Genomic DNA, 12,872 nt, shown 5'->3' with positions numbered 1-12,872 from the left:
GATGTGTGTGATGTCCTTAGGTTAGTTAAGTTTAATTAGTTCTAAGTTCTAGGCAACTGATGACCACAGAAGTTAACTCGCATAGTGCTCAGAGCCATTTGAACCAATACTTCATCATTAGTTAAGTGATCTAACCATCTAATCTTCAGCATTCTTCTGTAGCACCACATCTCGAAAGCTTTCCATACATGGCTATACTCCATACAAATACTTTCAGAAATGACTTCCTGATACTTAAATCTATACTCGATGTTAACAAATTACTCTTCTTCAGAAACGCTTTCCTTGCCACTGCCAGTCTACATTTTATATCCTCTCTACTTTGACCATCATCAGTTGTTTTGCTCCCCAAATAGAAAAACTTATTTACTACCTTAGGCGTCTCATTTCCTAATCTAATTCCCTCAGCATCACCCGATTTAATTCGACTACATTCCATCATCCTCGTTTTGCTTTTGTTGATGTTCATCTTATATCCTCCTTTCAAGACACTGTCCATTACGTTCAGCTGCTCTTCCAGGTCCTTTGCTATCTCTGACAGAATTACAATGTCAGCGGCGAACCTCAAAGTTTTTATTTCTTCCCCATTGATTTTAATTCCTACGCCGAATTTTTCTTTTGTTCCCTTTACTGCTTGCTGAATATACAGATTGAATAACATTGGGGATAGGCTACGACGCTGTCTCACTCCCTTCTCAGCCACTGCATCCCTATCATGCCCCTCGACTCTTATAACTGCCATCTGGTTTCTGTACAAATTGTATGTAGCCTTTCGCGCCCTGTATTTTACCCCTGCCACCTTCAGAATTTGAAAGAGAGTCTTCCACCCAACATTGTCAAAAGCTTTCTCTAAGTCTACAAATGCTAGAAACCTAGGTTTTGCCTTTCCTTAATCTATCTTCTAAGATAAGTCGTAGGGTCAGTATTGCCTCATGTGTTCCAACATTTTTACGGAATCCAAACTGTACTTCCCCGAGGTAGGTTTCTACCATGTTTTCCATTCGTCTGTAAAGAATTCGTGTTAGTATTTTGCATCTGTGACTTATTAAACTGATAGTTCGATAATTTTCACCTCTGTCAATAGCTGCTTTCTTTGGGATTGGAATTATTATATTCTACTTGAAGTATGAGGGTATTTCGCCTATCTCATACATCTTACTCAGCAGACGGTAGAGTTCTGTCAGGGCTGGCTCCGCCATGGCTATCAGTAGTTCTAATGGAAAGTTGTCTACTCCCGGGGCCTTGTTTCGACATAGGTCTTTCAGTGCTCTGTCAAACTCTTCACGCAGTATCATATCTCCCATTTCATCTTCATCTACATGCCCTTCTAAATCCATAATATTGTCCTCAAGTACATCGTCCTTGTATAGACCATCTATATACTCCTTCCACCTTTCGGCTTTCCCTTCTTTGCTTAGAACTGGGTTTCTATTTGAGCTCTTTGGTCCTTCCACCTTTCGGCTTTCCCTTCTTTGCTTAGAACTGGGTTTCTATTTGAGCTCTTTTGTTCAAAGACCTCTTTAATTTTCCTGTGGGCAGTATCTATCATACCCCTAGTGATGTATGCCTCTACAGCCTTACATTTGTCCTGTAGCCATCCTTCCTTAGCCAATTTGCACTTCCTATCGATGTCGTTTTTGATACGTTTGTGTTCCTTTTTGTATGCTTCATATACTGTATTTTTGTATTTTCTACTTTCATCAATTAACTTCAATATTTCTTCAGTTACCTAAGGATTTCTACTAGCCCTTGTCTTTTTACCTACTTGATGCTCTGCTGCCTTCACTATTTCATCTCTCAAAGCTACCCATTCTTCATCTACTGTATTTCTTTCCACCATTCTTGACAATCGTTCCCTAATACTCTCCCTGACACTCTCTATAACCTCTGGTTCTGTTAGTTTATCCAGGTCCCACCTCCTTAAATTCCACCTTTTTGCAGTTTCATCAGTTTCAATGTTTGACATTATTACTTTCATTTATTCTGGTGCAAGAGTGAGTGATAGGGAGAATACAGCATGCTTCTGACTAATTGATCTTGAAAGCTGTTATTAATTAATTGATGAACGAGTGAATCACATTATGTAATTTTGCAGTGACTCTAATAACATGGCATCAAATACTTAATGTAAAGTAACTACATTAAGGAGTCAAGAAACGAAATCTTTACTTCTCTCTTTAAGACAAGTAATGATGGGCTTGTTTTGAGATTATTAGGTCTTAGAAAAATAAAGGCTTAAAAATTATGAAATTAAATTCGGTGTTGGAGTTTAGGTAAGAAGGGAAATTATTACAACGACTGCGAAAAGCTGTGGAATTGATCAGCTAAATTATGTTGCAGCCAGTCAATGAGGAAAACAGTCATATGAGAGATTTACGCTCGCACAACTGTAAGAGTAGTGATTGAGGTTTAGTTGCGTGAGTACATGTTGTTTCTTTTTCTAATAATTTAGTGAGAAGTGTTGTAACTTGTTTTTACACAGATTACTTGTTAAGAAACTGTTGAGTCCTGTTTAAATGACATTTCCAGAAGTTTGAAGGTTTTTTAGAGAAATTTGTGACTTCATTCCGAAAAGCTAAACGAGTGCCTGTGGTACGTTATGCACTCGTATTTCAGAAACTTCAAGCTACTAAATATTAATGTAGTGTGTAATATTTTGCGAGAGTTTTAAACTGATAACCATCGTTTGAAGGTATCAAGTGTTTATTGACAGGTGAAAGTTGCAGTACTTTGGAGAGCATGTCGCGAGTTCCTATACTCGAGAGAGAATGTACTATGTGAGTGAACGAAATAATGAGAACTATGTGAATGTTTATTTTGTTAGGTCAAGAACTGTGTGCTAAGCCGGACTTGATAGCCTCATGTGTATTACTGAAGTGAGAACATTACACATACATTTTAGTCAAGAACTTGTATCATTTAGTACTTTCAGTCAGATGTGATGGAATGAACCTTCTTTTCGACAGAACAGATTATGCACATTTTGTTTTAAACAACTTTCCATGGTGGAATCACACTGTACGTCACTTAATGGCTGGCCATGATTCTAAAGAGTCCAGTAATGTTAGTAAATTAATTCCAGAAGAGGAACGACCTAACGTCGCAGCATTTGTACCACGGAAGTGCGGGCTATCAGAAGTGTAGGCCATTACTGAACTTGCCTTCTCATTTGTTGGGTGTACAACGCGGCAGCATCTTCTTATTATGAATGCGTTAGACGCAGTACCAGGTACAGTCAGTGTAAGAACACAGAACACCCAGCAATCAATAATTATTATGCTCATGATCGAAATGTAACCAAATAACATCACAAAAGAAAAGTCATGTCCTACTGAGTCATAGCGCCTTATATAGTGCCTATTGAGATGGGTGGCGTCATCTACATGGATACTCTGCAGATGACATTAAGTGCCTGGCGGAGGTTTCATCCAACCACCTTCACAATATTTCTCTATTATTTCAATTTCGTACAGCGCGTGGAAGAAACGAATACCTACATATTTCCGCACGAGCTCTGATTTCCTTTATTTTATTATGATGATCGTTTCTTCCTATGTCGGTCGGCGTCAACGAAATATTTTCGCATTCGGAGGAGAAAGTTGGTGATTGAAATTTCGTGAGGAGGTTCCTCCGCAGCCATAAACGCCTGTGTTTTAATGAGGTCCACCCTAAAACCTGTATCATTTCAGTGACACTTTCTCCCCTATTTAGCGACGATTTAAAACGTGTTGCCCTTCTCTGAACTTTCTCGATGTGTATATAGTTTCTATGCAATCTGGCAGAAGTTACTAGCTAACGGACACTGTTTGAGCTGCAGTCAAACTGCTGTCATTTATATCTGCATTTCTGTTTGTTTGGTTTTCTAATTGTTTTTACTTACTATTGTTACTAAGCTTAGTTATGAGAGTGAATAATGCCAAATAATGTTTTATGTGAATTTTTTATACTCTACATTGAAGCAGCTGGCCTCGTGAAGAATGTTCGAGAACGACGTGTGTGTTAATGATTCGTACTGGGGAATTTGTTATAAACTATTTCGTCGGTTTATAGTACTGGGGAAATCAGATTATGATTTCGGTAAAGTAGTTTGTTAAGAGGTAGCTAATTTTATATTTGTGGGTTTCCGAAATTTATTTACGATGATTTACTGTTCTGATTCAGTGACAAATTTTGATTGGTTCTGTATATAAGTGCGGAATTGAGAGGGTTTGGTGCTGCCATTCGTTTGTTTGTGATTTTTGTCTGCTGATCACAAATTAGAATATTCGCGCGTATTTTGGAAAGTAGAAACTCCTTTTGTGTACAGAACTGAGGAGAGTCGGGTCTTGGACCTCATAGTGATCAGAACCGTTAAAAATTATTGATATTGTGATATTTTGGTACCAGAATCTTTGAGAAGTTCCGTAAACTGTGGAAGAGACTTCAATTTAATGCACAGTGTGAAATTCAGAATTTTTGGTGTCATTTTAACTAACTAAATTCAGCGTGGTGTGTTGCTTACCCGCTGACGTGAACATTTTGTTATGTGAGGCTGACTACAGCAACATTTGAGCGAGCTACTTTAAAAGAAACAGTCCTTTTGTAAACTTTCTGTTAAGGGTAACTAATAATTGTCATAAAATGGCTACGGTTACGAATGACGTGTGCACATGGACTTATCAGACCTTGTACAGCTTAGAGTAAGACTTGGCACTATATGTTGCATGCAAGCTTACCGCAGTAGAGTGAAATTTTACACACACACAAATACTTTCATTTGACTATGAGTATTATAAACGTTCCATTGACAAAACAATTTCTAGTACGAATTGCGGTTACGAGATGTACAGCTGTTTTTTCTGTAGCTGTTTTCCGGCTGAGCACTGCGTTTCAGTAACTTGAAGGAGGCGTGTGTGTGAGAAGAGACTCACCACGAAATGAATGGAACTTTATTCGCAGCAGCAATGCGGCGCACAGCCGCACCACTAATATATAGCAACAAGTGTATGGAAGCGGTGATATCATTATTTCTTTCAGGAACATGCCAATGGGAGCAGCGTCGTGCATTACTGGCGTCCGATCTCAGAACTGTAGCTTTAGCGAGACGTTCGCTACATCGTCCTAAAACTCATTCAGAAACTCAATTTGCTCAGTCGGGAATATAGATGGAAACTATTTCATACTATCACCTACAACCATGGGTAGTCCATTAACTAAACACTTCCGTTTTACACTCATGGACTTCGGGATCGGAATAGAATCGTAAATCAGATCCATTTGTAATTGAGAGGGTATGAGGGCTCGCTGTTGATAATGGCCGAAATGTGGCAGATCCACTGGTAACTCTGATATAATGTGCCACAGCTACGGCTTACTCAGACCACTGGTACAGCTGTCCCAGCCTGTTCGTGCCCATAGTGTCGTCGGTGAGATTAAACAGCGGAATCCAGGTATTTGTAGCCAAAAACCTCTGCAGTCTCCGAAATTAAACACATGTCGTACTTTTAATGCATGATACGTGTTTTACGCCGATGCAGCGTAGCTAAAGGCATTTCCTACACTTTATTCAACGCAGTTGAAGTTGTGTTTTGGTACAGTTACCTGTATCATAATTCACTCTACCAATGTACGGCGTCACTGCTCACAAACCAAAATCAAGTGCAAAAACATCTTCCTACACTCATGGCCTTTGTGCTGCTTTTCACGTTGATACTACGCTATACATGGCTTGCCAATAAGTAATATAAATCAACGTGTAATTTTTTAACAATGAAACCGTCAGGAAGACAGCTAACGTATGTTACTAATACGGATTCGGTTAACATAGATCACTACATGAAAACCTAATAAGTGCTGTAAACATGTCTCATACAAGAGGGTGTCTCTCCTAAGAGTCGTTCGGCGAATTTTCTCTGGTGTTTCGGCAGGAATTTGAAGTTTTAGTTATGGCAATGTGTGGACTGACTCGACCCAAACAGTTAATGCTCAACACACGTTCATGCGACACCCAGTGTCAGCGTTAAGCGTCAGTTTGTTTCCAGCCTGTAACAATCCCCCCCCCCCCACTCGTACTAAACCTACAGAAATGTCTCCGTTTATCCAGTGAGTCCGTACGTGCTGGGATCAGGGGTGTAGAACATAACTGGCCACGCTTTCCCATCCTTGAGCTGACTTAGCGAGCCGCCGCGTATGAATTCTTCCTACCCGTTATGTGGAGATGCACTCGTAGTTTTATGCCCCCTTGCAGAGCCGTAGCAGCGTTTTCGGAAAGTGCAGTACTACTGTCTATGTTTTACGTATTGCAGCGGGAAGAAGTTTTATGTGCAAATAACTTTTACCCAGGATGCCATTATGATGTGTTTATTTAATAAACACTGTAAAATGAACTTCTTCACACTGATTATAAGCTAACTACACTACTGGCCATTAAAATTGCTACACCACGAAGATGACGTGCTACACACGTGAAATTTAACCGAGAGGAAGAAGATGATGTGATATGCAAATGATTAGCTTTTCAGAGCATTCACACAAGGTTGGTGCCGGTGGCGACACCTAAAACGTGATCACATGAGGAAAGTGTCCAACCGATTTCTCATACACAAACAGCAGTTGACCGACGTTGCCTGGTGAAACGTTGTTGTGATGCCCCGTGTAAGGAGGAGAAATGCGTACCATCACGTTTCCGACTTTTATAAAGGTCGGATTATAGCCCATCGCGATTGCGGTTTATCGTATCGCGACATTGCTGCTCGCGTTGTTAGAGATCCAATTACTGTTAGCAGAATATGGAATTGGTGGGTTCAGGAGGGTTATACGGAACGCCGTGCTGGATCCCAACGGCCTCGTATCACTAGCAGTTGAGATGACAGGCATCTTATCCGCGTGGCTATAACGGATCGTGCAGCCACGTCTCGAACCCTGAGTCAACAGATGGAGACGTTTGCTAGACAACAACCATCTGCACGAACAGTTCGACGACGTTTGCAAAAAAATGGTTCAAATGGCTCTGAGCACTATGGGACTCAACTGCTGAGGTCATTAGTCCCTTAGAACTTAGAACTAGTTAAACCTAACTAACCTAAGGACATCACAAACATCCATGCCCGAGGCAGGATTCGAACCTGCGACCGTAGCAGTCTTGCGGTTCCAGACTGCAGCGCCTTTAACCGCACGGCCACTTCGGCCTGCCAAACAGTTTGTAGCATCATGATGGTCGCATCCGTGTTTGGTGACATCGCTGTGAACGCACATTGCAAGCGTGTATTCATCATCGCCATACTGGCGTATCACCCGGCGTGATGGTATGGGGTGCCATTGGTTACACGTCTCGGTCATCTCTTGTTCGCATTGACGGCACATTGAACAGTGGACGTTACATTTCAGATGTGTTACCACCCGTGGCTCTACCATTCATTCGATCCCTGCGAAACCATACATTTCAGCAGGATAATGCACGACCGCATGTTGCAGGTCCTGTAGGGGCCTTTCTGCATACAGAAAATGTTCGACTGCTGCCCTGGCCAGCACATTCCCTAGATCACTCGTCACAATACGCCAGTCACTACTCTTGATGAACTGTGGTATCGTGCTGAAACTGCACGGGCAGCTGTACTTATACACGCCATCCAACCTCTGTTTGACTCAATGCCCAGGCGTATCAAGGCCGTTATTACGGCCAGAGGTGGTTTTTCTGGGTACTTATTTCCCAGGATCTATGCACCCAAATTACCTGTAAATGTAATCACATGTCAGTTCTAGTATAATATATTTGTCCAATGAATACCCGTTTACCAATCTGCATTTCTTCCTGGTGTAGCAATTTTAGCGGCCAGCAGTGTATTAACGGTACAAAAGTATGGTGTACGGCATAGCTAGATCGAAAGGCATCCTACCGACGACTTTCAGGTATGGCGCACAGTCTGTAACATGAGCGTACAGTCGGTATAGTTCGTATAAGGTTTATCTGCAAGTAAGGGGTACCTCACGAGCTAAAAACAAAATGATTGTGAAAGCGGAATTTTACGTATTCTTTCGACAAAGTAATCGCAGATGAGTCTAGTGCCATATTCGTTTTTTCGATAAGTATTAACGCCGACTGTGAAGCAGGAAAAATAACCAGGTACTCCAGCACCGACTGAGTAGCTCTGCTGCACAATGGTAGCAGTCAACGTGCGCTCGGGTGGTGCTCTCAGGGTTGGCGTATCAGTTACTCGTCTTGTCTCACTGTCCCTGTTAACACACACAGCCAAAAAAAAAAAAAAAAAAAAAAAAATTCACACTACACTGATCTGGGACCGCTTTATCGGATGGCCAAGCAAAATTCAGCTCTTAAAATAATTTTCTTTATAACGGGAAATAAACCGAAGTTTCTCGTTGACATCGAGCGTCGCATGAAACACGTGATGTGTAGCGTCTGCTTGGGTTGACTTGACCTACAATCCCAAAAACCTTATTTCATATATCTTCCGAAACATCAGAGAAAATGCGACTGAACACTCTTAGGAGAGACACCTGGAATGTACACGGTGTTTCAGAGTCATTGCGCCAAACGTATATGGGTGACAGATCGCTTCATGGGGAACAACTGCTGTTAGAGACAAAATGTTCTTTGACGCTTGCCAGCGTCACTAGGCTTCGTTTTCTATCTCTGATGCCCTTGAGAGGCAGCAGGTCGTAGGCATTCTGCAGCCTGCATATCCAATGTGTGTTGCCTATAATGCAGTCGGGCAACGCCCTTGCCGCAGTGGTTATCCCGATTCCCGTGAGATCACCGAAGTTAAGCGCTGTCGGGCGTGGTCGGCACTCGGATGGGTGACCATCCAGGCCGGTATGCGCTGTTGCCATTTTTCGGGGTGCACTCAGCCTCGTGATGCCAATTGAAGAGCTACTCGACCGAATAGTAGCGGCTTCGGTCAAGAATGCCATCATAACAACCGGGAGAGCGGTGTGCTGACCCTACGCCACTCCTATCCGCATCCTCCCCCGTGGATGACACGGTGGTCGGATGGCCTGAAGACGGAGTGTTTTTTTTAGGAGTTCTATGATGCAGTCATCTGCTCCACGTGAAAGGGAATAGGTCGAGCAAAACTGAAGTTCCTGATTTACCTCCAAAATATTCTCCTCCGCTTAGAAAGAGTCATTCACAAAGTTTTCTTTTTGTAAATCAGTATCAGTTTCCTAGAGGCGGTAGTGTGCAGCACACCTGGTCAGTAAACCCTGCTTTTCAGTGAATACTGAAGGATGTCTAGCGAACATTTGCTTCTAACAAAAGATGCTTTCACCTGTAGGCCGAAAAACAGCTTACTACAACTAAGGGCAAAGCTCTTTATTAACACAACGCAAACTGCGTAAAACTTTTGGTTGCGAAACGTACGCGATTCCCTAGCAATTCGACGAGTAAATTGAGGTATTAGTTCGTATGCTGTAATTGAGACTCGGTTCACTATTTTGTAATGACAAAGAATTGGCTGGATTTTTGGGGAACTGTCCGCAAGAATCAGTGTGCAAAGAAGTGGGATACTGAGGTACTAAGGAACATACAGATCCGTTTGATGCTGTCTAACGTTCTGGGAACTGAGAAAATGAATGCCACAGTGGAGAGTTCAATTGCAGAAGAATGGACAACCATAAAAAGGACAATCAGAGGTAGTGAAAAGGAAAACGTAAGTACAAGGAAGGTAACGACAAAGAAACCTTTGGTAACTGAATAGCTACTTCCATTGGTCCAGGAAAGGCGGATATAGAAAAATATGAAGGGTGCTCAGGAATACCGAAATATAAGAGTCTTAGAAATGAAATAAATAAGAAGAGCAGGGAAGTCATTGCGAAATGACTGCAGGAAAAATGCGTAGCAATCGAAAAGGGAGTAAACATGAGAAAGACTGATTCAGCACTTAGAACAGTCAAATCAGCGTTCGGTCAAGCTAAAACCAGACGTGATGTCATTAATACTGCAATGGGAGTACCACTGTTTAGCGCAGAGGAGAGACCAGATACGTGGAACGAGTACACAGAAGGGGAGAACTTGTCTGATGAACTTTCAGGAGAAAAAACAGGTATCGATAGGCAACACATAGGGGATGAAATATTAGAGACATAGTCTAATAAAGTTTTGGAAGACTTGCATTCAAATAAGTCCGACGGATAGGTAACGTTACTTAGAAATCCCTAAAATCATTCCGGCAAGTGGCAGCTAAGCGACTATTCAGGTTTTTGTGTAGAATCTGTGATTTTGGAGAAGTACCATCAGGCTTTCGGAAAAATAATCATTCACACAATCCTGAATACAGCAAGGGCAGAGACGTACGAGAATCGGCTCAGCAGTTAATGCAGACCAATTGCTGATGAGAATAATATACAAAATAATGGAAAAGACCCATGAAAGAAGGTTGAATACCTGGAAGAACCCTGGAGATACTAAAAGGTATCAGATAGATTATATAATGGTAAGACAGAGATTTAGGAACCAGGTTTTAAATTGTAAGACATTTCCAGGGGCAGATGTGGACTCTGACCACAATCTATTGGTTATGACCTGTAGATTAAAACGGAAGAAACTGCAAAAAGGTGGGAATTTAATGAGATGGGACCTGGATAAACTGAATGAACCAGAGGTTGTACAGAGTTTCAGGGAGAGCATAAGGGAACAATTGACAGGAATGGGGGAAAGAAATACAGTAGAAGAAGAATGGGTAGCTTTGATGGATGAAGTAGTGAAGGCAGCAGAGGATCAAGTAGGTAAAAAGACGAGGTCTAGTAGAAATCCTTGGGTAACAGAAGAAATATTGAATTTAATTGATGAAAGGAGAAAATATAAAAATGCAGTAAATGAAGCAGGCAAAAAGGAATACAAACGTCACAAAAATGAGATCGACAGGAAGTGCTAAATGGCTAAGCAGGGATGGCTAGAGGACAAATGTAAGGATGTAAAGGCATATCTCACTAGTGGTAAGATAGATACTGCCTACAGGAAAATTAAAGAGACCTTTGGAGATAAGAGTACGACTTGTATGAATATCAAGAGCTCAGATGGAAACCCAGTTCTAAGCAAGGAAGGGAAAGCAGAAAGGTGGAAGGAGTATATAGAGGGTCTATACAAGGGCGATGTACTTGAGGACAATATTATGGAAATGGAGGAGGATGTAGATGAAGATGAAATGGGAGATATGATACTGCATGAAGAGTTTGACAGAGCACTGAAAGACCTGAGTCGAAACAAGGCCCCGGAGTAGACAACATTCCATTGGAACTACTGACGGTCTTGGGAGAGCCAGTCCTGACAAAACTCTACCATCTGGTGAGCAAGATGTATGAAACAGGCGAAATACCCTCAGAGTTCAAGAAGAATATAATAATTCCAATCCCAAAGAAAGCAGGTGTTGACAGATGTGAAAATTACCGAACCATCAGTTTAATAAGTCACAGCTGCAAAATACTAACACGAATTCTTTACAGACGAATGGAAAAACTAATAGAAGCCAACCTCGGGGAAGATCAGTTTGGATTCCGTAGAAACACTGGAACACGTGAGGCAATACTGACTTTACGAGTTATCTTAGAAGAAAGATTAAGGAAAGGCAAACCTACGTTTCTAGCATTTGTAGACTTAGAGAAGGCTTTTGACAATGTTGACCGGAATACTCTCTTTCAAATTCTAAAGGTGGCAGGGGTAAAATACATGGCGCGAAAGGCTATTTACAATTTGTACAGAAACCAGATGGCAGTTATAAGATTCGAGGGATATGAAAGGGAAGCAGTGGTTGGGAAGGGAGTAAGACAGGGTTGTAGTCTCTCCCCGATGTTATTCAATCTGTATATTGAGCAAGCAGTAAAGGAAAGAAAAGAAAAATTCGGAGTAGGTATTAAAATCCATGGAGAAGAAATAAAAACTTTGAGGTTCGCCGATGACATTGTAATTCCGTCAGAGACAGCAAAGGACTTGGAAGAGCAGTTGAATGGAACGGACAGTGTCTTGAAAGGAGGATATAAGATGAACATCAACAAAAGCAAAACGAGGATAATGGAATGTAGTCGAATTAAGTCGGGTGATGCTGAGGGAATTAGATTAGTAAATGAGACACTTAAAGTAGTAAAGGAGTTTTGCTACTTGGGGAGCAAAATAACTGATGATGGTCGAAGTAGAGAGGATATAAAATGTAGACTGGCAATGGCAAGGAAATCGTTTCTGAAGAAGAGAAATTTGTTAACATCGAGTATAGATTTAAGTGTCAGGAAGTCATTTCTGAAAGTATTTGTATGGAGTATAGCCATGTATGGAAGTGAAACATGGACGATAAACAGTTTGGACAAGAAGAGAATAGAAGCTTTCGAAATGTGGTGCTACAGAAGAATGCTGAAGATTAGATGGGTAGATCACATAACTAATGAGGAAGTACTGAATAGGATTGGGGAGAAGAGAAGTTTGTGGCACAACTTGACCAGAAGACGGGATCGGTTGGTAGGACATGTTCTGAGGCATCAAGGGATCACCAATTTAGTATTGGAGGGCAGCGTGGAGGGTAAAAATCGTAGAGGGAGACCAAGAGATCAATACACTAAGCAGATTCAGAAGGATGTAGGTTGCAGTAGGTACTGGGAGATGAAGAAGCTTGCACAGGATAGAGTAGCATGGAGAGCTGCATCAAACCAGTCTCAGGACTGAAGACCACAACAACAACAACAACAATGGAAAAGAATATTACGGATTTGTTAGTTTAGCTTTAGGAAAGTTAAACGCACCAGGGGAGCATTTCTGACGCTGCGGCTGATAATGGAGACAAGACTGAAGAAAAATCAAGACACTTTCATAGCATTTGACGATGTGTGAAAAGCATTCGACTGTGTCAGATGATGCAATACGTTTGAAGTTCTGTGAAAAATAGAGTCAAAGA

The sequence above is a fragment of the Schistocerca nitens genome, chromosome 6, assembly GCF_023898315.1.
Source record: "Schistocerca nitens isolate TAMUIC-IGC-003100 chromosome 6, iqSchNite1.1, whole genome shotgun sequence".
NCBI lineage: Eukaryota > Metazoa > Arthropoda > Insecta > Orthoptera > Acrididae > Schistocerca > Schistocerca nitens.
This window is presented reverse-complemented; position numbering follows the sequence as displayed.